This window comes from Onychomys torridus, chromosome 7 (genome assembly GCF_903995425.1).
Source record: "Onychomys torridus chromosome 7, mOncTor1.1, whole genome shotgun sequence".
In the NCBI taxonomy this organism is placed as follows: Eukaryota; Metazoa; Chordata; class Mammalia; order Rodentia; family Cricetidae; genus Onychomys; species Onychomys torridus.
The window spans coordinates 76,270,707-76,291,231 of record NC_050449.1 but is presented as its reverse complement, the minus strand read 5'-3'; positions in this window follow the sequence as shown (position 1 = coordinate 76,291,231).

The following is a 20,525-nucleotide window of genomic DNA, read 5'->3' as shown; positions in this document are numbered from 1 at the left end:
CCAGGGCTATGCAAAGAAATCCTGTCTCTAAAACCTAAAAATTAAGTAATTAAAGTACATCTAGGTAGCACATCATACCATCATATTTCTTTTAATGCTCTTAAACAATCTGACTCTATTTTTATGTGTCAAGATACCTGCACACATCCATTAGAAAGAGAAAGCTGTTTCCATGTGTGTTCTCTTCTCAGAGTGACGGTTCTCACGTCTACTCATCTCAGGAAGTCTATACTTCTAAGAAGTCACTCAGGACCCAAGCTCTTGTGTGTGTGTGTGTGTGCGCGCGCTATGTCTACCATTAATTGCAGTTAGAAACTGAGACAGATTTTGAAAATATTTCTGTATTTTCTCACTTGAAAGTAACAAAAAACCCAATGTCCTATTAACATAAACAACATTTTGGGAAGAATAGTCGGCTTTTTAAAACAGAAAAATATAGAATGGAATTACTGTTCATTTTGCACATCCTGCCTGGTTCCTTATATCCATATTCACAGTCAATCTGTAGTGATATGTTGCATCTTCTTGTGTGGTTGTTTTCTCCAGATTGAAGCATTCCCTCCCAGAGGAAAGGCATAGATTCATGAAATTCAAAAAAAAAAAAAAACAAAAACAAAAAAAACCACTTTTTAAGATTCAAGAAATTCATGAAACTTCTGAGACTCCCAAGGCACTTTTCAGAGGCTGTGCAAGCAGTAAAACGTCACTGGGGGAGAGGATGATGCTGTTCAGTGCTGTAGCTGATGGCATGTTGTGCAAGGGGACTCTGGTGATGAAGGTTTTCAGACTTGTAAACCATGCCAACTGGAGCTCCTCGGTGATACAGCAGTCTGTGCCATCAAGGATCCTGTAAGAAACTCTAACATAGCCAGGCAACACAGGCCTTAATCCCAGCAAATCAGGGAGCAGAGGCTCTTTGTGAGTTGCAGACCAGCTTGGTCTACACAGCAAGTTCCAAGGCAGCTGGTTATGTGGTAAGTAAGACTCTGTTTCAAAAATAAAAAATAAAAAACAAAACAAGAAAAGAAACCCCAATGAACCTTGTTGGTTCACCAAGCTAGTGCCATTGCCTTCTTTATCTGTGATAGATACACAATCTCTCCTGCAAGAATTGTCACCTAAAACTTGTATTACAACATATAAAGGAAATTCGATACACATGGTGGTCGATGCTTGCAATCCACTATTTGAGATGTTGGAGCAGGAGAATTATGAGTTTGACACCAGTCTGGGCTACGTAGGGAGGCCATAGCTCAAAAGAACAAGTTAAAAAAAAACTGACAATGTATGAAGAAATTTGTCTTAACACTAAATATTTAATAAGTGCTTTAGATAACTGCATATCTATTCTTTGACAGTATGGTAATGCTCAAGAGAACTAAGTCCTTAAAGGTTACAGGCAATAGAATCTGAACAATAGCAATTAATTTTTATGGGTAAATTCATTGGTTGATTTTCATATTTGAATGGGTCTTTTATCTAGCATGATTTTGTAACTTCCTACATTGGCCACTTGGAAAATATTTATTCACTAGTTCACAAAATATTTTAAATGTTGACATATTTATTTTTAAAAAATACACATTCAGGAAAGTCTTTAAATATTGGAAGCTGTCATGCTCATGGTAACATATTAAAATCTCCAAAGTTCTATTTTTTATTTGACAGCTTTAAACTTGACTCAATTAAAAAACTTTTTTCAGAAAGCATTTGCAAAATACCAAAGCCCAATGCCTTAAATTTGTCTGCCAGTTGTTTTCCACATTGTACTAATGTTCCATGAAAACAAGTGGTTGCCTCAGCTTTTAGTAACAGCAATTTTTTTTTTTAATGGCAGATGTGTTTTTCTTTTTTCTTTTTTTTTCTTTTTTTTTCCGAGACAGGGTTTCTCTGTGTAGCTTTGTGCCTTTCCTGGAACTCGCTTTGGAGACCAGGCTGGCCTCAAACTCACAGAGATCCACCTGGCTCTGCCTCCCAAGTGCTGAGATTAAAGGCGTGCGCCACCACCGCCTGGCCTGTGTTTTTCTTAAGATGACTATCATACCAAGCATAATTGCTGTTTTATCATTAAAATTTAAAAAATACATATATTTAGGTATTTAGATTTAATATAATGAGTCTTTGTTCATTACAAAGCAAGATTTGTGGTTTATTTATTTAGTTAGTTTTGTTTTGTTTTTTGAGAAATTCTCACTATTTAGCTCAGGCTGGGCTTGAACTCATGGTATTTCTTGCTTTAACCTCCTAAGTGCTGGGTTTAGAGGCATGTGCTACTATGCCTGGAAATATTCTACAGGCATTTTATTTCGTGTGTGTGTGTGTGTGTGTGTGTGTGTGTGTGTGTGTGTGTGTATGTGTGTATACATGTTCTCTCTCTCTATCTATCTATCTATATATATATATATATATATATATATATATATAGTGTGTGTGTGTGTGTATGTGTATACATATACATATATATGCTATCTATCTATCACATACATACATACATAAATAGTATTTGAGACTAGGTTTCACCATATAGCCTTAGCTGGCCTGAAACTCATAAGGAGACCAGGCTGACCTCAAACTCATGGATATCCACGTGCCTCTGCCTCCTGAGTGCTGAGATTAAAGGTGTGTACCACCATAGCCTGCTCAACATATTCCTACTAAATGAAACTAATGTTTTGATTACATTTTGCTTCTGTCATTACTGTTTTGCTCAGTGAAGGATACGTCCACTGGTTCAGTTTGGAAGCACTGTCTGGATTCACGGTTGATTAAAAGTGCAGGCGGCTTTACCATCATTCTTGCTGTGTCATCAGTACAGAGAGCAACACGGTGGGGAAAGAAAAAAGTATTTTAGAATGATTATGAATACAATTATTATCTTACAGTTGCCCTGAGGTGGTCTCAGAATTGTAGTTCTTCCTAGAGCACACTAGACAGTATGACATACATTAGGAAATCTTTATAATTTCTATAATGTAAGGAAGGAACTGAGTTACTTTACTACTTAAATGTATTATGATTGGGCAACTTCTTGTTTGAGAAGGAATCACCTCTTAAAATGTATTATTGTGCTAGGAGCATTTTAGAAGAGAAAAATAGTTTAATGAACAAAACACATCACTATCCGTGTTTACAGGAGCTGTGTAGATACTGCACAGATCACATCACACAGACCTTTCAGTCTTGAGAAATTTATAAGCACTATGTAAAGGGCATGAACTAACAGAACGTGTATATTAAATTAGCTTCTATAGGGACAACCACATATAAGGTAAGGTACCTTATCCCTTTGGGGAGGCAAGTTAAAACCCTGTTAAACAACTTAAAGAAGAGTTGAATAAATTGGAAGTTGCCTTTAGAAGGAGTGACTTAACAATGTAAGGATGTCAGCTCCCAGCCTAAGTGTCACTTAGGCTAATAAATGAATGTCACAAACCAGGAGTGGACAAGGGAATAATGGCTATGACCATAGAGGGTTGCCTGGAGTCAATAAAACAGAAAGCCTTAGACATATAGGAACAAAGGTAACATGTAACGATACATTACAAGGATATAACCTCAATAAGTAAGGAAGAAAACTAGAAGTGAGTAATTATTTTACTCAATTTTGCCCTCCACTCAGCGGATGAGAAACCACCCAGTTCAGTATCACCGAATGTGGATAAGGAAACAGAGCCTCTTCTCAACTGCTTGCTACCATTTTGTAGAACAATCTGGCAAATATAATTGCCCAGATTAGGAATGACTACCTGATCACACTCTGACAAGAAAGGGAAAGAAAACGAAGCACATAAAATAATATGGTTTTCCACACCACAGTTTGTGAGAACAGGGAATTTGAAACAACCTCCCATCCCATCACTAAAGAAACACATAGAAAGGAAGACATGCTGTGTATTGTTGAAGGCTACAAAACTGAGAAATAACCAGGACCTTATAGACACAATGATTTATGGAAATGACAAAGGGACAGTAAATTATATTCAAGTTACATGAAAAGATATTCACAGAAAGGGTACTGTGGTGATATTTTGTGCTCTAACAAATAAGGCTTGCCTACAAATCCGAGAGCAGAGCTAGCCACTAGTTAACCATAGAGGCAAGGCAGTAATAGCACACACTTTTAATCCCAGCACTTGGGAGGAGGAAGCCAGAAGACCAGGAGTTCAAGGCTACCCTGGGCTACAAGAGATTGATCCAGTCTAAAAGAAACAACCTGGCAGTGGAGACTCACACCTTTAATCCCAGCACTAGTGAGGATCATGCCTTTGATCCCAGCACATGGGAAGCTCATACCTTTAATTCCAGCACTAGGGAGGTGGAGACAGTAATATAAGGCAGGAGGAGACAGGAGCTCAGCTCCCGCTTCAGTCTGAGGATTCCTAGAGGTAAGAAGTCTCTCCAGTGGCTGGCTCCTTTACTTTTCTGATTTCTCAGCATTTACCCTGATATCTGACTCTGGGTTTTTATTATTAAGATCAATCAGAATTTGCATGACAGAATGCCACATTATTTTCAAAAGTACACACAAATTCATGGGTATCTATACAAGTACTACAGAAGTTACCTGCTTAGGTACAAGCATATGAACAAGAATACATCAACTTAAAATACTGTCGAATAGTAATGCATTCACATAGTTTGCATATTTTAATAAAAAATAATCAGAAAAACTTCTACATCTTCTATGTTAGTTAAGAGAATTAGCCAGAGAGCTTTTGAAAGAAGAACCCAGGAATTTAGCCTTTCTAGTTCTGTGACTGCAAGCATCTCTTCTTGACCAAACAAAACTGATTTGTGCCCATTTTTTCTTTGGAGAAGTCATTAACAAAGGAGATTCCATGTCTTTTGATAGCCTACTTTAGTTTGTAACAAACAACTGTACCAGCAATTTTTTCTCTATACTTCCATAATAATTTTCGCGTTGCTTTTCAAAGGACAGGAAGAAAAATAGTTGTATGAGTTAATCTTCTGTTGCTGCGATGAAACACCCTGACCAAGGCAATATAAAGAAGGAAGAGTTCATTGACTTACCCTACCGTAAGGGTTGGATCCATAATGGCAGAGACAGCAAGTGGCAGGCATGGCCACTGGAGCAGGAAGTTGAGAGCTCACATCCACAACCACCAGGGCAAAGTAGAGAGGCAGCCATGAGAAACAGCACAACTTTTAAAATTTTCAAAGCCTGCCTCCTGTGACATACTTCTTCCAACTAGGCCACACCTCCTAAACTTCCCCATACAGTGTCACCAAACATTCAAATACATGAGCCTATGGAGGACATTCTCAAACCACCACACTGATCGACCTTTTTCTGATGATGATTTAAGTATTAAGAGATAGTTATTGTCTCCAGACTAATGAATTCCCACTCAGCCTGCCCATCTTTTCTTGTGGGTCTTAACTACTCAACACATTCATCATATTGTTAATCTGCTCTGAATTTATCCACTTCATGACACCTTGAGCAAGATGAGGAGACATAAACTGGTTGTAATGATAACTCAACAATGGCCTAGAGTATGTCTAATTTAGAGGACAATTATTTCCAACTGAGGTTCCTACTAGTCCTCAAAGATAAAACTTATTGACTATGCAATCTTGCCAACCTTTTTCTTTATAAGTCTTAGCAGCAATGGCTTATATGTATAAAAGTTACTATTAAAGAGCATTGCCTTATTTAACCTTGCAGCATCTCCATAATGACAGGATGTCATGGTTTCCTCTGCATGGGTAAGTAATATGAAGCTAAAGAGATTAAGGTAATTTGCCTGCGGTCACTTAGCTACTAGGTGCTGGAGGTAGAGTGTCTTATTCTAAGCCCATAGGAAGCACACAAACAGCCTGAATAGAAGACAATACAGAGTAAGAGTAAGAGCGCAATTTGCAGCCAGAGAACATGCATTTAGACTCTAGCCTTGCCACTGGCAGTCACATGACCATATAGCAATAGCAGGATTGATATTAAAATTATGATGAAAGTGTAATGAAGTGTATGAACTCTGATTTCTGTAGTCTCCTTGTTCTGATGACATAAACAGATCTGATTTTTAAAATGTGTTCCACAATAATTTCCGCTTGCCTTTTCTGCTCCCACACCACTAATTTATTCTTTTTTTAAGTATATTTCTTCTTATTATTTGCTTGGTTTTTCTTACCTTTTCTCCTATGGCAAAATTTCTCAGCTACTCTAATGTTTTAGAAATTTGTTAACAAAATTATGAAAGTCAGGAAACATCCACTCTGTGTTGTGTGACAAAACCTTTCCTGGGGAGACACAACACACACACATCTATTCACCCTAGGTAGGGGACCCACAACAGACCAAAGCAAGGATACCACCAAAGTTCAATTTGGAGAACCAATTAGCTTTATTGAGATTTATTTACAGGATGTGGATGAGGAGTTGTTTACAATAGCATAAATGACTCAGAGACAGCTGCATCACCAAAGCCCATTCTAGCATGTATGACAGCTCACAAAGCTGAGAACCTAGGGTACACTGCACAGCCTGCAGGCAGCTCAACAGGTTGGATACTGTCCTTTCCAGGTGCCTCAGTAGCTCTAACCCTCTTCCAAGCAGCTTGGCTGGTTTCTGCTTCTTCCAGACAGTTGGTCTAGTCTCAAAGTCTTCTTTGCAGCTTGACTAGGTTGAGAGTCTTCTTTGCAGCTTGGCTACATTCCCCTGAGAGGGACTCTCAGCTTTTATTGCTTACTCTGGCATGGAGGGGTCTAGTGAATCTAGTCAACTTCAGGGACTTCCTGAAACTCTTTTGAGTCATTTACTTTCTGTCTTAAAGAATTTACCTGCATAATGGGATGTTTCAGTATCAGAGGAAACTATTACATGACATACTGACATTTTTATCCTTCCTTAGACTGTATCATTAGGCTGCTTTCAAAATACTTAGAACCTATGTATAAATCAAAATAGAAAAACATCAAATATTTGTATTCCCTTTTACTTGCGGGTCTTTTGTTATTATTGTTGTTGTTGTTTGGTTGGTTACTGTTCAGAAACGAGGTTTTACTCCCTAGGCCAGGCTGGCCATGAACTTACTATGTAGCCACAACTTGTCTCGAACTCAAAATCTTCTTGATTCTTCCTCTGGAGTGCTGAGATTGGCTGTGTTCCCAAAGGGCCGTTTGTGTTTTTGAGTGGTGAAAGGGAGCAGATAATTACTGTGTTGAGTTAAAATATTTTCATCAAAATGCCATTTTTGTAAACCCTTTGACTATTTAGAGTTGGTTTTGCAGGGAAAATTTTAGAAGATGTCAATGGTGCACTGTTGTAATACCTTCACTGATTACACATAATTATGGTGCTTGTACCCCCAGATTCTTCCCACCTACAGTGCCACAGAGTTTTTCTGGATGGTTGATAAATAATGTATTGATTTTTTTTTTTTTTTTTGCAATGATGGGGATATCTGTAAGTGGTCTGCCTCACACTCCTCTTCTAGAAAATGCTAGTTTTCTGCTCATATAACTAATGTTGACCTTCCTCTATGTTTCCTTACAGGTTTCCCATGACTTAACTGTATCTTCCCCTAACTTATAATTTGGCTATTCAACACTTTCTTCAATTACAAGAGCCAATTTAATTCTCCTTTTTCCTGAGTGTGGTAGAATTGATATCTCTCTATTACCACCTAACCTGTCAAAGCTGAAGTTTACACAGGAAAGGTATCTGTCACGTGGACAATTAATAGATCAAATGGGAAAGCCTAAAGCAGAAGTGAATGGTTGAGCTAAAAAGCCAACCATCCAAACATACATACATACAAAAACCATGGGATATGTAGAGATGGCTCAGTATTTAAAGGTGTATATTGCTCTTACATAGGACCCAAGTTTGGTTACCAGCACCCAAGCTGGGCAACTCACAATTACCTATGACTCCATTTTCAGGGGAATCCAATGCCTTTGACTTGGCACCTGCACTCATGTGACATACCTTCCCCCCCACACACAGACACACATAATTATAAATAAAGCACAACTTTTAAAAATGCATTATGATGGCTGAACAGGTGGCTCAGTAGTTAAGAGCACATACTGCTTTTGCAGAAGACTCAAGTTCAATTCCAGTACTCCCATCGTTGGTTGACTTACAATTACTCTTAACTCCAGTTCCCAGGGGAATCCAGTACCTCTGATCTGGGTAGCTGCACTCCCATGTAATACCCCCACACAAGCACAGACACACACAGAGACACACAGGCACACACACACACACAGAGGCACATACGCACACACCAATTAAAAAGAACAAAAATGAATCTTTTAAAAAAGATACCTTATTAGAATTTTAAAGGATTTTACCTAGTGGGCATGACAGAGCTCATAACCGAGGCATCAGCCACCAAGACCCAAGAGAAAGGGCAAGTGAAGTGATGGCTGCCTCCGAGTTGAGGATTTTGTGCCATGTAGCTGTATAGATGCCATCAGTTACACTGTAGTTATTTAGTGGCGTTTCAGGTCTTTCACCCTTTCAATGTACTGCCCTTGCTCTAACATCCAGAAGTATGAGCTGAAGACTCAGAACGATATTCAGAAAAGTTAAGACACTGTAATTTCCCAACTCTGGGTTCTTTTCATTTCACAGTTAGTACACCTAATGTTGAATTGTGTTTTACAGTGATGTTTACTTACAAACTCATCCGTTATCTAGGGAAGCAGGAACCCATCATCACTCTATCCATGTGCAAACCTGTGTGTACAAAGCATCTGCTTGGCAGTGATCTGATGTTAAATTCTGAAGTTAAGTTGGGATCTTGCTTATGAAATGAAAGCCTTTCATTAAAGCACTGGACATCTATCCATCAAAACATTAAAGCACTGACTTTTTAAAAAAGCAATTTTTAATTTACAAGAAGAAGGAGGAACAGGAGAAGAGGAAGAAGAAGAAGAAGAGGAGGAGGAGGAGGAGGAGGAGGAGGAGGAGGAGGAGGAGGAGGAGGAGGAGAAGAAGAAGAAGAAGAAGAAGAAGAAGAAGAAGAAGAAGAAGAAGAAGAAGAAGAAGAGGAAGAAGAAGAAGTTGTAGTAGTACTAGTGTGGCATTAGCCAAAAGGATATGCACAGGGAAAAACAAAGCAAATGCAAAAACACTCTATTTCTCCAACGCATAGACATTCTGTCAGGCCAAAGGGAGCTGAGGAGATCAAGGTTCCAGCATGGATTATGACATGCCACAGGTTATAGTGGTGTTACAACTGACTATAGCCTAACACTATTCTGAAAAATCTTTAAATATCACACATACATATTTATTCTTAGGTTATGATTTACTACTGAAAGAAAAAAGTATGTAACTATGTTGATACAATTATCTTCATTACCTCATTCCTCCTTCCTACTACTGTAAGATAGATGAGATCATCAAAATTGCTAGCAACAAGCACTGGGCCGAGCCCCCTGGGATTGTATGAGCATGGTGGGTCAAGATCACTATGGGGAAACCCATAGAAACAGCTGACCTGAGCAGTTGGAGCTCACTGACTCTGCACTGACAACTGGGGAGCCTTCATGGGATCAAAGTAGGCCCTCTGAATGTGGGTGACAGTTGCGTGGCTTGGCAGTTTGTGGGGCCACTGGTAGTGGGACCAGATTTATCCCTAGTGCAGGAACTGGCATTTCAGAGCCACTCCCTATGGAGGGATGCCTTGCTCAGCCTTGATGCAGTGGAGAGGGGCTTGGTCTTGCCTCAACTTGATCTGCCCGACTTTGTTGATTTCCCATGGGAGGCCTTACCCTCTCTGAGGAGTGAGTGGAGGATGGGGTGGGGTGGAAAGTGAGCGGGAGTACGGGGGTGGGGAGGAGAAGAGGGAGAACTGTGGTTGGTATGTAAAAAAACAAAAAACAAAAACCTTTTAAATAAAAAAAAAATTGCTAGCAACATGCAATTCTGGGATCCATGTATTTGATATGTGCCTCTACCAGTTCATTAGCTATGACTAGACTTTTTTTCCCAAATAAATATATAGTTTAAAAGTTTTAAATTAAGTATAGAAGGCTCAACTGACTTGTTTAATGACTAATATTCTTTTCTTTATGAAAACTTCCAGCCCATCATTAACTCATGCTGATTAAAGACTATGTAAGATTTTGCTACTACATTTAATTTTTTAAATATTGTAAAGAAGAACACTCTTCAAAGTTTTTGTGAGAGGTTTCTACCATGAAGTATACTAAAAGCAACTGGTGCCGGGTGCAATGGCGCATGCATTTAACCCCAGCACTTGGGAGGCAGAGGCAGGCAGATCTCTGTGAGTTTGAGGCCAGCCTGGCCTACAAAGTGAGTTCCAGGACAGTTAGGGCTGTTACACAGAGGAACCCTGTCTCGAAAAACCAAAGCAAAGCAAACCCAAACAGCCCCTGGTATGCTGAAGAAGTTCCCTGGCCACTTGAAAGGTCCATTTTCAGTCTCACAGAGATTACAGGCTAATTGGGATTGAAATGAGCCAAAATGTGCAAACATCTGTATGATTCAGTTCTGTAAAGGCTGAAAACTATGTGTTTTGAGGCTCATGATAACTGAAATGGCAAGATACGTAATAAATCTATAGCAGATTTAGCCAGCCAAGTCTCTATATACTCTTTTATTCCGGTATCAATTGAACTGAGAGAATATTTCATTAATTTTTTTTGGCTGATAGTAACATTTAATATTTTACCTCAGGTCAAGAAGAAATACATCTATAAAGCTTGCTCTTGTTTCCGATTAGGGCATATGTGCACTGTGATGAAATCGAGTAGTCTTAAACAACTCACTTGCACTGACACAGATCCAGAAGTATATAATGCACATGAATCTTACTATTGATACCATGGTCCACCTTCCGTGGGTTATTCTGTATCCCAATAAGACTGGCCATTGTTAAAGTTAAGTCCAAGGTCATTCAGCAGTTTAGCAGTGAGGTGAGGAAGCATATTCAGTTTGTAGCTTGAACCCCACACTCCCCTTCCAGGCATGAGACTAGCCACAATCCTGAGAGCCTTAGGCTAGGGACACCCTGGGGCAAGATGGGCAGGGACCAGGGGGAGTCTATTCCAAATGAAGCTTTGGTTTGAAGAGGATTGCTCCTAGCACAGGTGGCTGAAAATAAAGGTGGGAGGCACAGCACAAACCTCTGAAGTAGTGAGAAAAACAGTTAATGAGAAATTCTGCACAACTGTGAATGGGTGGATTTTGTCACAAAGAGCAGTGACTATTCCCCGTAGGAGTCCAAGGACCTAATCTCTTGTGCTTTCTATTCTAAGAAACTGTTATTGTCAAACAATGCTGACTTTTGTCTTAGGACAAATTCCCAGAGAGGGTGGTGTCCAAGCCAGGGCCCAGTGACCTCCTTATAATGTGAAGGACAGAGGCCAAGCCCAGACCCCGGGACCCCATGACTAAAGTACCTTAGTCTGCAACTTTAGACAAGCCCCCATGCATCACCCAGGTTACTGCTGGCATCATTTGGCGTTGTATTTAATCATAGTAAACATTTTCCTCCATTAAACTGTGAGAATTTTAATATAACTGCCTCTCTTTAAAGTTTTTAGATTTTTTTTTCTTTTTGGTTTTTCAAGACAGGGTTTCTCTGGGTAGTCCTGACTACCCTGGAACTCACTCTGTAGACCAGTCTGGCCTTTGAGCTCAGAGATCTGCCTGCCTCTGCTTCCTGAGTGCTGGGATTAAAGGCATGTGCCACCACTGCCTGGGTTTTTAGCTTTTTCTAAGACTTGCCTTATAATAGACATTATTATCATATATATTTTATGATGATACAAGTCAATTGTGCATTTATTGATGAAATATCCACTAATAAAAATCATATCTAACACAGAAATAAGTATTTTCCAAAGTGCTGTGGTTCTGTGTCTTCAGAAATTTTTCCTTCTGAAATTATGTAAATGACTCATTTTAGTATCTTATTTGCTATTTAAAGTAATGGAGAGCAAGGCATATCAGCATCTGAGTAGCAATGTATAGATAAGTAATGTGCCAGTCACATCTGGGTAGAGACCAGAGGGATCTTTTCCCTTCTGTTCTGGACTTCTCTGTAAGTGCTCTTGAGCTGACAGATGACAGAACTCATCTTGATCACAAGATCTTATGAGAAAGGGATTCTTAATGAAAAACCATTGGCTTTCTATCACTGAGATAATCTACAATAAAATTATCAAGTTATGCCAGATTATAAGGCAGGAAAAGAAAAAGAAAACAAAATTCCACAGAGTTAATAAAATCTGTCTAAACCCGGCAGTGGTGACACACACCTTTAATCCCAGCACTCCGGAGGCAGAGCCAGGAAGATCTCTGTGAGTTTGAGGCCAGCCTGGTCTACAGAGTGAGTTCCAGGACAGGCAGCAAAACTACACAGAGAAACCCTGTCTCGAAAAACAAAACAAAACAAAAATAAAATAAAATAAAAATCTGTCTAAAACAAATGATAACATTTTCTTCTTTGAGCTGTTTATACCCTTCCCCTCCGTATTAATGCCTTATGTTACTACAAAACATATTTAATTGATTTCTAGCCCATGCTGTAACAGGATTGAGATTTTTTTTTTTTTTTTAATTTTAGAATCTACCATTTAATTGAATCCCATTGCCTGCCTAGGACTTGTGTTCTAGGTCAAGAATACCTAGTTATGTTTTTTTATCTTTCATATTTTTGTTTTTATGAGTAATTGTTCCCTAATATGTCAATGTTAATGCGTCCTTTTGTAAAGCAAGATTTTATTATGTAAATACAGTTAATTTTAAAAAGTAATTGAATACGCTTAGGGCTCTAGCAAGAAGCAGCATGGAAATTGTAGTTTGATACCAACAGATCAGTTTCAATTCCTTTGATCTGCTTGGGTTTCAGAAATGGGTCTTAAAATAGTACTTATATCATGCTAAGTTCGACAAATTGCTATTGGCACCTGTGCAGCCAACTGCCTACCACTATTCAAGGAAAGCCACGTGCCAGCAAATCCAAGCCGTATCATCCCTGTCGTTAATACCATAGCCATAAATAAATAAAATATATTACCAGCATATCTTACACATGTTACTTTTGAGACTATAATTGCTGCTACTAAATTTTTCTTCTTTTCTCATCTTGATATTTTATATTGATATATTGGTATTTCACAGAGACTTTCCTTTCAAGGGAAAAATACTTCACCCAATGGTTATAATGGACAAAGTTAATAAGGACGGTCTTTCATCAGTTAAAAAAAAAAAAAGATTTGTTAGTACAAATCAGAGTCTGGTTTTATTTATCAATCAAGCAGCATGTCACATGAACCCATAAACAGTAGTAATATAGTAAAATGCTTCAGTGTACTTACACTTTGGTAGATGATTGACCCTTGCACACATACCACAATTTAATTCTTGAATGTTTGAAATGAGAAACTGTCAAAGTAAGAACTAAGTATAATTTGAATCTGAAATATGCATGCAAAACTAAAGAATAGGAATGGATGATAAAATACACTTTTTATTTTTATATGTATGGGTGTTTTGCTTGCTCTCTGTACCTGGTGCCCACTGAGATAAGATGAAGGTGTTGGATCTCCTGGAACCAGAGTCACAGATGGGTGTGAGCTACCATGTGGGCTCTGGGAATTGAACCCAGGTCCTCTGTAAGAACAGCAAGTGCTCCTAACTGCTGAGCCATCTCTCCAGCCTGATGAAAGATACCTTCAAAGCATGCCTTAACTTGTACTATTTTTACACTGAAGAAAATTTGCCAAATGTCAAAAAGGAAATTGAATTAGAAGATGTGCTTACCAGAAACAAACATGTGACTATAAAGTTCAGTAAACTTTATAACAGGGGTAGGGGAGAGGGAATGATGGTATTGTGACACCTACTTGAGACAGCACCCCCGCACCTGGACTGAAGCAGGTCTGGACCTTCACAGTCCCAAGGTCCGGCTGACCCACGGTGAGGATGAGCCAGTAGAATGCCTTGCCTCAGTCTGAGGAGTCAAGCCAGTCTTGGATGAAATGCTATTGCTCAGAAGCAGTCAGTGTACTTGGACGGCTGGGCACCTAACACATTCCTGGGTATCAAGAGACATGGAGGGCCAATTTAGTATCTGCTGAAACATTGAGACAGAATGTGGGTAAAGGGCAGGCATAGCTCAGTTTCTCACCATATGAACAGCTTAGATTCCTTGAACCTCAGGTCACCTTTGGAGAGACATGATCCTCTCCTTCCTGGCCTTCAAGGCGATCTTCTCTTCATCCATTGGCTTTTCTAATCCAGATAGGTGGTGTTATGCCCAGATCGTGGGGACCCCCAAAAGACCACCATGAAGACTGAACCCCATATGTAAAAGCCTCCTGGCTGATGAGATAAACATATTTCCCCCTCTGCTCTTCACTCCTGCATGTGTATATATGCATACACACATGCATATAGAAGCACACATACACACACATTCCCATGCCAATATGAGTATACACATGCACACACACATGCACACACACACACACATGATTACACAGAGATTTTTGTTTTTTTGGAAGGAGCTGTTTTGCAGTATTCTGTGTATAATGAACCTGCTGTGAGCTCAGCCTTTTCCTGCCATTGAAGTCTATCCAACTCCCAGAATATAGGAGTAATGCTTACTGGAAGATAGGTCAGAAGAGAAGAACTTTGCCAGCCTGCAGTAAATGCCTGAGGTACACATTACTCACAAAGGAGATGATCAAGCCTAAATGATGGAAGGGTTCACTGACAACCTCAAAGATGTTAATCCTACAATTTGGCTAATGTTTCAAATTTTAGTTCTTGAGTTTTCAATTCATTATATATATATCATCTATCTATCTAAAATATGCTTTTCACAAGTCTATATAGAAGAATTTCTACTTTTTTTTTTGAATAGTTAAAAAAAAAACAAAACCAAACACATCATTCCAACTCACTAGGATGGGAAAAATGGCCTCAAAGGAGAATATGGCTGGTTTCCAAGCTTCCTGCCAAGAATGGTACAGTGGTGAAAAAGAATGGTAGAGTGGTTAAGTCTTTTGCTTGGATTATTTTTTTTTAATTAGAGAATGCATTCATCACACAAAGTCTTGTCAAACTGATCTCAACAGCTTACACTGAAGACCTTTTATGAAGCTGCTCAGTGAAAATGAGCTAAATAAAGCAGTAGAAAGCTAGTGTCTACCCTTCTTGAGAGAAGTTACTTTATTATTTTTCTGTTTGTTGTTTGTTTTAGTGTGTCAAAGGTTTGAGGTATTAAAATTACTAAGCAACTTTAACTACAGTGTAAGAGACGTAAGTTGTTCAGTTTGAGTGAGATAGATGTTTTAAAACTTTAAGAATGGACTTAGGCTTCCAGCCAAGGTGAAAATAGCAGAAACTGAATTCTCTCTACTGGCCGAAATACGTAAAATGTATGAAGCATTGCTTTTCAAGAAACTGGATGTCAGGTTGGACTTACATTCACATATATTCAGAATTGACTCAGGAAATGTCTCATCAGGGAATGCAAATTAGAACTATAATAAAAACCCACTACCCATCTGTGTTGGCTAGTTTTATGTCAGCTTGACACAAGCTAGAGTCATCTGGGAGGAGCAGCCCTGATTGAGAAAATGCCTCCGTAAGACTGGACAAGCCTGTGGAACATTTTCTTAACTAGTGATTGACTGGAAGAGCCCAGCCCATTGTGAGTGGTGCCACTACCCCGAGGATGATGGTCCTGGGCTCTAGAAGAAAGCAAGCTGAGCAAGCCATGAGGAGCAAGCCAGTAAGCAGCACCCCTCCATGGCCTCTGCATCAACTCCTGCCTCCAGGTTCCTGCCCTGCTTGCATTCCTGTCCTGACTTCCTTTGGTGATGAACAATGATGTGGAAGTGTAAGCCAAATAAACCCTTTCCTCCTCAAGTTGCTTTTTGTCATGGTGTTTCATTATAGTAAGGGTAACCCTAACTAATACACCATCCAACAGTATTGCTAAAATTAAACTCTGAAAATCTTAAATTTTTCAATAAGGATGTGAAACAATTGGGAACTTGTAAATCTTTGATAACAGTGGTGTAATCACTATGAAAATATTTGGGATTATCTACAGAACCAAAAATCCATTCAATCTTGAATCCATCAATTCTGTCCTTATATATATAGCTAAAAGACTTGCACATAGTAAGCAGTCATATGATTATGGCCATGCACAATAGCCATATTATTCCTAGTTGCCTCCAATTAAAAGCAAAGCAACATCTCCCTACAGGCAAATGCAAAACTACACTAGAGAACAGTCATAAAGTGAAATACTATGAAACAATATGTAGCTATAAACTATGGACACACCCAACAACATGAATGAATCTTAGAATGGCACAGCTGGGGAAAGAAGCCAAGCATGGAAGAATATTTGACTCTATGATCCATTTATCTAAAAATTCAAGAACAAGCAAAAAAGTCCATAAGATAAAGTTTAGAAGAGTGATTTTCTTGGAAAGAAAATGAGGGAACTTCCTATGGGTGATGTAAATATTCTGATTTTATTTGTGTGGTAGCTGTATGGGTACATACATTGATAAGTATTCAGCAAATTATACTTTTATTAAGTGTATATTTTTACTTTGTACGTACAGTTCCTTAATATAAAAGAGAATAGAGAAAATCCCAGTTTGATTGGAGGGAAATCATAGTAGAATGGTGTTATAAAAGCTTGAAAATTGTCAGATCATGTAGACCCCTAAGAGCATCCAATCATGTTGTGTGACTGACGAGTATAACGTAAAACGAAGCTAATTGTTGGAAAATTACTAGACTGGCTAGCCATGCTTGGTGCTGATCAGGTGAAAGTAAAGCACCACATCAGACAAATGTGATATGAGACGGTCCTCAGCCAACAGGGGACACTTTACTTCTTCAGATGACAGGGTGAAAACAGTAAGAGCTAGCATCTATTAAGCCCATATTATGTGGCTAGTGCTGCACACAGAGAAAGATTCGCACATCCTAGTAAGTCAGGAGTCAGGAGATTGACTGGCTGAGTAGGGGATCTGGAGACTTCAAGGTTTGATTCTCAGCTTTCCAAGTCACTAGCTCGACATGGGACAAGGTACTTTATCATTCTATAATAGCAGCACATCCATCATGGGGCCTTGTGAAGATGAAGTAAGATGGCATTTGTTAAACACATAGATGTCTGACCATTCTCAATGTGCAGCACTGTATTTAAGTAAATAATTTTAGCTTTTTATTATAAATGGTATTATTTAATTCAGTCCTCATGATGGCCTTATAAGTCAGGTAAACATCTCTATTCTTATATTATTTGTGGGAAAGTAATGCTAAGTGAGGCAAAATCCCCTAAGGCCACTGATAAGATTCTTGTTGGTGTTATTTTATGAAGTGCAATCCTAATTAGTCTTATTAAAAAAAACCAGGAGTCAGATACTGGGCTAAAGCTGAAAGATCAGAGAAGCAGAACAGCAGCCACTAGAGACTTCTTGCCTCTATGAATCCTCAGACCAAATGGGGCCGAGATCTTGTCTCCACCCACCTTATAGTTCTGCCTCTACCTCCCGATTGTGCTGAGATTAAAGGTGTGAGCCTCCCAAGTGCTGGGATCAAAGACATGAGCCTTCCAAGTGCTAAAATTAAAGGTGTGAGCCACCACTGCGTGGCTTCTATGGTTAACTAGTGGCTAGCTCCACACTCTGATCTCCAGGCAAGCTTTATTTGTCAGAACACAAGCAAACTATCATACAATAATTTTAACTCTTCAAATCTTTTCTGTTCCTCTCTACACTCTCTTCTTCTCCACCTCCTCCTTCTTCTCTTCCTCCTGCTCCTCCTCCTTCTTCTTTATCTTCTTTTTCTACTTCCCTCTCCTCCCTCTGGTTTATTTTGCCTCCTGATTTCAGAGCATCCACTCAGTCCCTCACAGAGGGAAGGCCCTGGCAGAATACATGGTAGAGACTTCTTATATTCAGCAGATCATGACATCACCAGGCTGGTTCATAATGAGGATTGTTTAAATAGTCTCTGATAGTCTCATCAAAACCATTTTGAAAGTTTTATTATCAACTTTTTCTCCAGATTTCTTAGTTGTCTTTTGTTATTCCCTGATAAACCTTATGCAGAGGGCATGCTGACTGCCTCATGATAAACTACTCTCTTTTGATGATTCTGCTCACCTACCCTTTAACTAAGCATAGCAGAAAGATCTCAGTGCTGGTTGACATGTGGAAAAGAGGATATGGGTTTTGACAATTTATTTTGCATCCTAGATTTTAAGATATACTACAGAGCTGCAGTAGGAAAAACAGCATGGCACTGGCATACAAACAGATTTAATACCCATACAAACCCACACTTCTACATCCCACCCAATTTCTTACAACAAAGCCAACAACACACATTTGGAGAAAAGACTGCATCTTCAACAAATGATGTTGGTTAACGTGGATAGCTATTTGTAGAAGAATGAAACGTAATACTTATCTCTGCCTGAACAAAACTCAACTCATAATGGATCAAGAACTTTAACTTAAGATCAGATATCCTGAATTTGATAGAGGATAAAGTAGAGAATATACTTAAGCTCATTGGCACAGGAAAAGACTTTCTAAGCAGACCCCATTAGCAGATGCATTAAACCCAACAATCAATAAATGGAACCTCATGAAACTAAATGGTACTTGGACAACAAAGGACACTATCACTTGAGTGAAGAGGAAACCTATAGAATGGGGAAAAATCTACTATTCACATATCTGACAGAGAGCTAGTATCTAGAATATATAAAGAACAACAAAAAATTAGATATCAAGAAAGCAAACACTCCAACTAAAAGCCAGGACATGGAACTAATAGAGTTCTTAATAATGAAATACAAATGGCCAAGAAACATTTTTTTAAATGTTCAACACCTTTAGCTATCAGGAAAATGCAAATTAAAATTACTTTTAGATTTCACCTTACCTCAGTCAGAATGGCTAAGGGCAAAATAATAAAAATAAAACAAAACAACACAAAAACCAAGCAACTACAAATGCTAGCTAGCATTGATGCAGGGAAAAAGGAACACTTATTCACTGTTGGTGGGAGTGCAAAATGGTTCAGCCATTATGGAAATCAGTTTGGAGGTGCCTCAAAAAGCTGAAAATAAATCTGCCACATTACCCATCTATACCACTCTTGGGCATATGCCCCAAAGACGCTATATCCTACCATAAAGATGCCTGTTTATCCTTATTCCAGGAAATGGAAATAGTTTAGACGGCCTTCAACTGATGAATGGGTCATGAAAATGTGGATATATTTAAACATTGGAATACTATTCAGCTATTAAGAAAAAGAAAGTATGAAATGATTAGCTAAATGGATGGAGCTGGAAACAGTCATTGTGAGCATGGTAAACCAGACCCAGAAAGACAAATATCACAGTTTCTCTTATTTTGGAGGTTAGCTTTGAATCTTTAGATATGTATGTTACATTTGGAATACCCAGAGAGGTCAGGAAATTATTAAGGACCCATAGGAAGAGTCTTTCAGGGGAGGAAAAATAGAATACACTGGTATAAGAGGTCAAAAGGGAATTGTGGAACAAGAAGTGCTACACTGGGTGAGGAGATGACAAAAGGGCATGGTAGAAGAGGGAAACTCAATGGGATAGAAAACACTAAAGGCCTTTGCAAAAAGTCATAAGGGCCGGGTGGTGGTGGCAAATGCCTTTAATCCCAGCACTCGGGAGGCAGAGGCAGGCAGATCTCTGTGAGTTTGAGGCCAGCTTGGACTACAGAGTGAATTCCAGGAAAGGCACAAAGCTACACAGAGAAACCCTGTCTGGAAAAAAAAGTCATAAGGAAATCTATTACTGTAATATGTATACTAAAATATATCTAGGTACATAGATAGAGTTAAAAAGTCGTTATCATTCATTATCAGGGCAACAACTAGACACTATAGGCTAACAAATTAAAAAGCCCAATCATAGGAATGGATTATCTCCTTTGGAATCGTTGGACATTGAGTTCCCAAAGACCCCCAAACATTACAATTGCTAGTGATCTTGGGTACCTACCATAACTTGATGGTTAGACTCAATTGCTGAAGACACCACATACTTGAGTTACTGGACATAGAGAAACCAAGCTGGCCTTAACTTGAAAACTTTGTCTCTATTGGCTAGCTTTTACAGTTCTTGAAGGTGCTATTCATACTAATGGAGGGGGAAATTAACCATCACTCTTACCCAGCTGTGAACCCTGTGAGCTACAATAATGGTAAAACATACCCATTGGTGTAATGATGGTACACATGTTATGGGAGTAACCTATTGTTTTCTGATTGGATTTAAGTTCCACTCAACAAGATAAAATTCATACGTAGAGCCATTAACTGACTCCTATTGAATTATCATTATACCCATTGATACCTCTCCACCCTCATCAGAGATGCTTCTGTTTACAGCAGCTGATCAGCTGGCCAATATAGACAAAAAGAGACTGTAGAATGTTCAGCCTTCAAAGGAACATATATACTGTGGTAATTTGAATAAGTATTG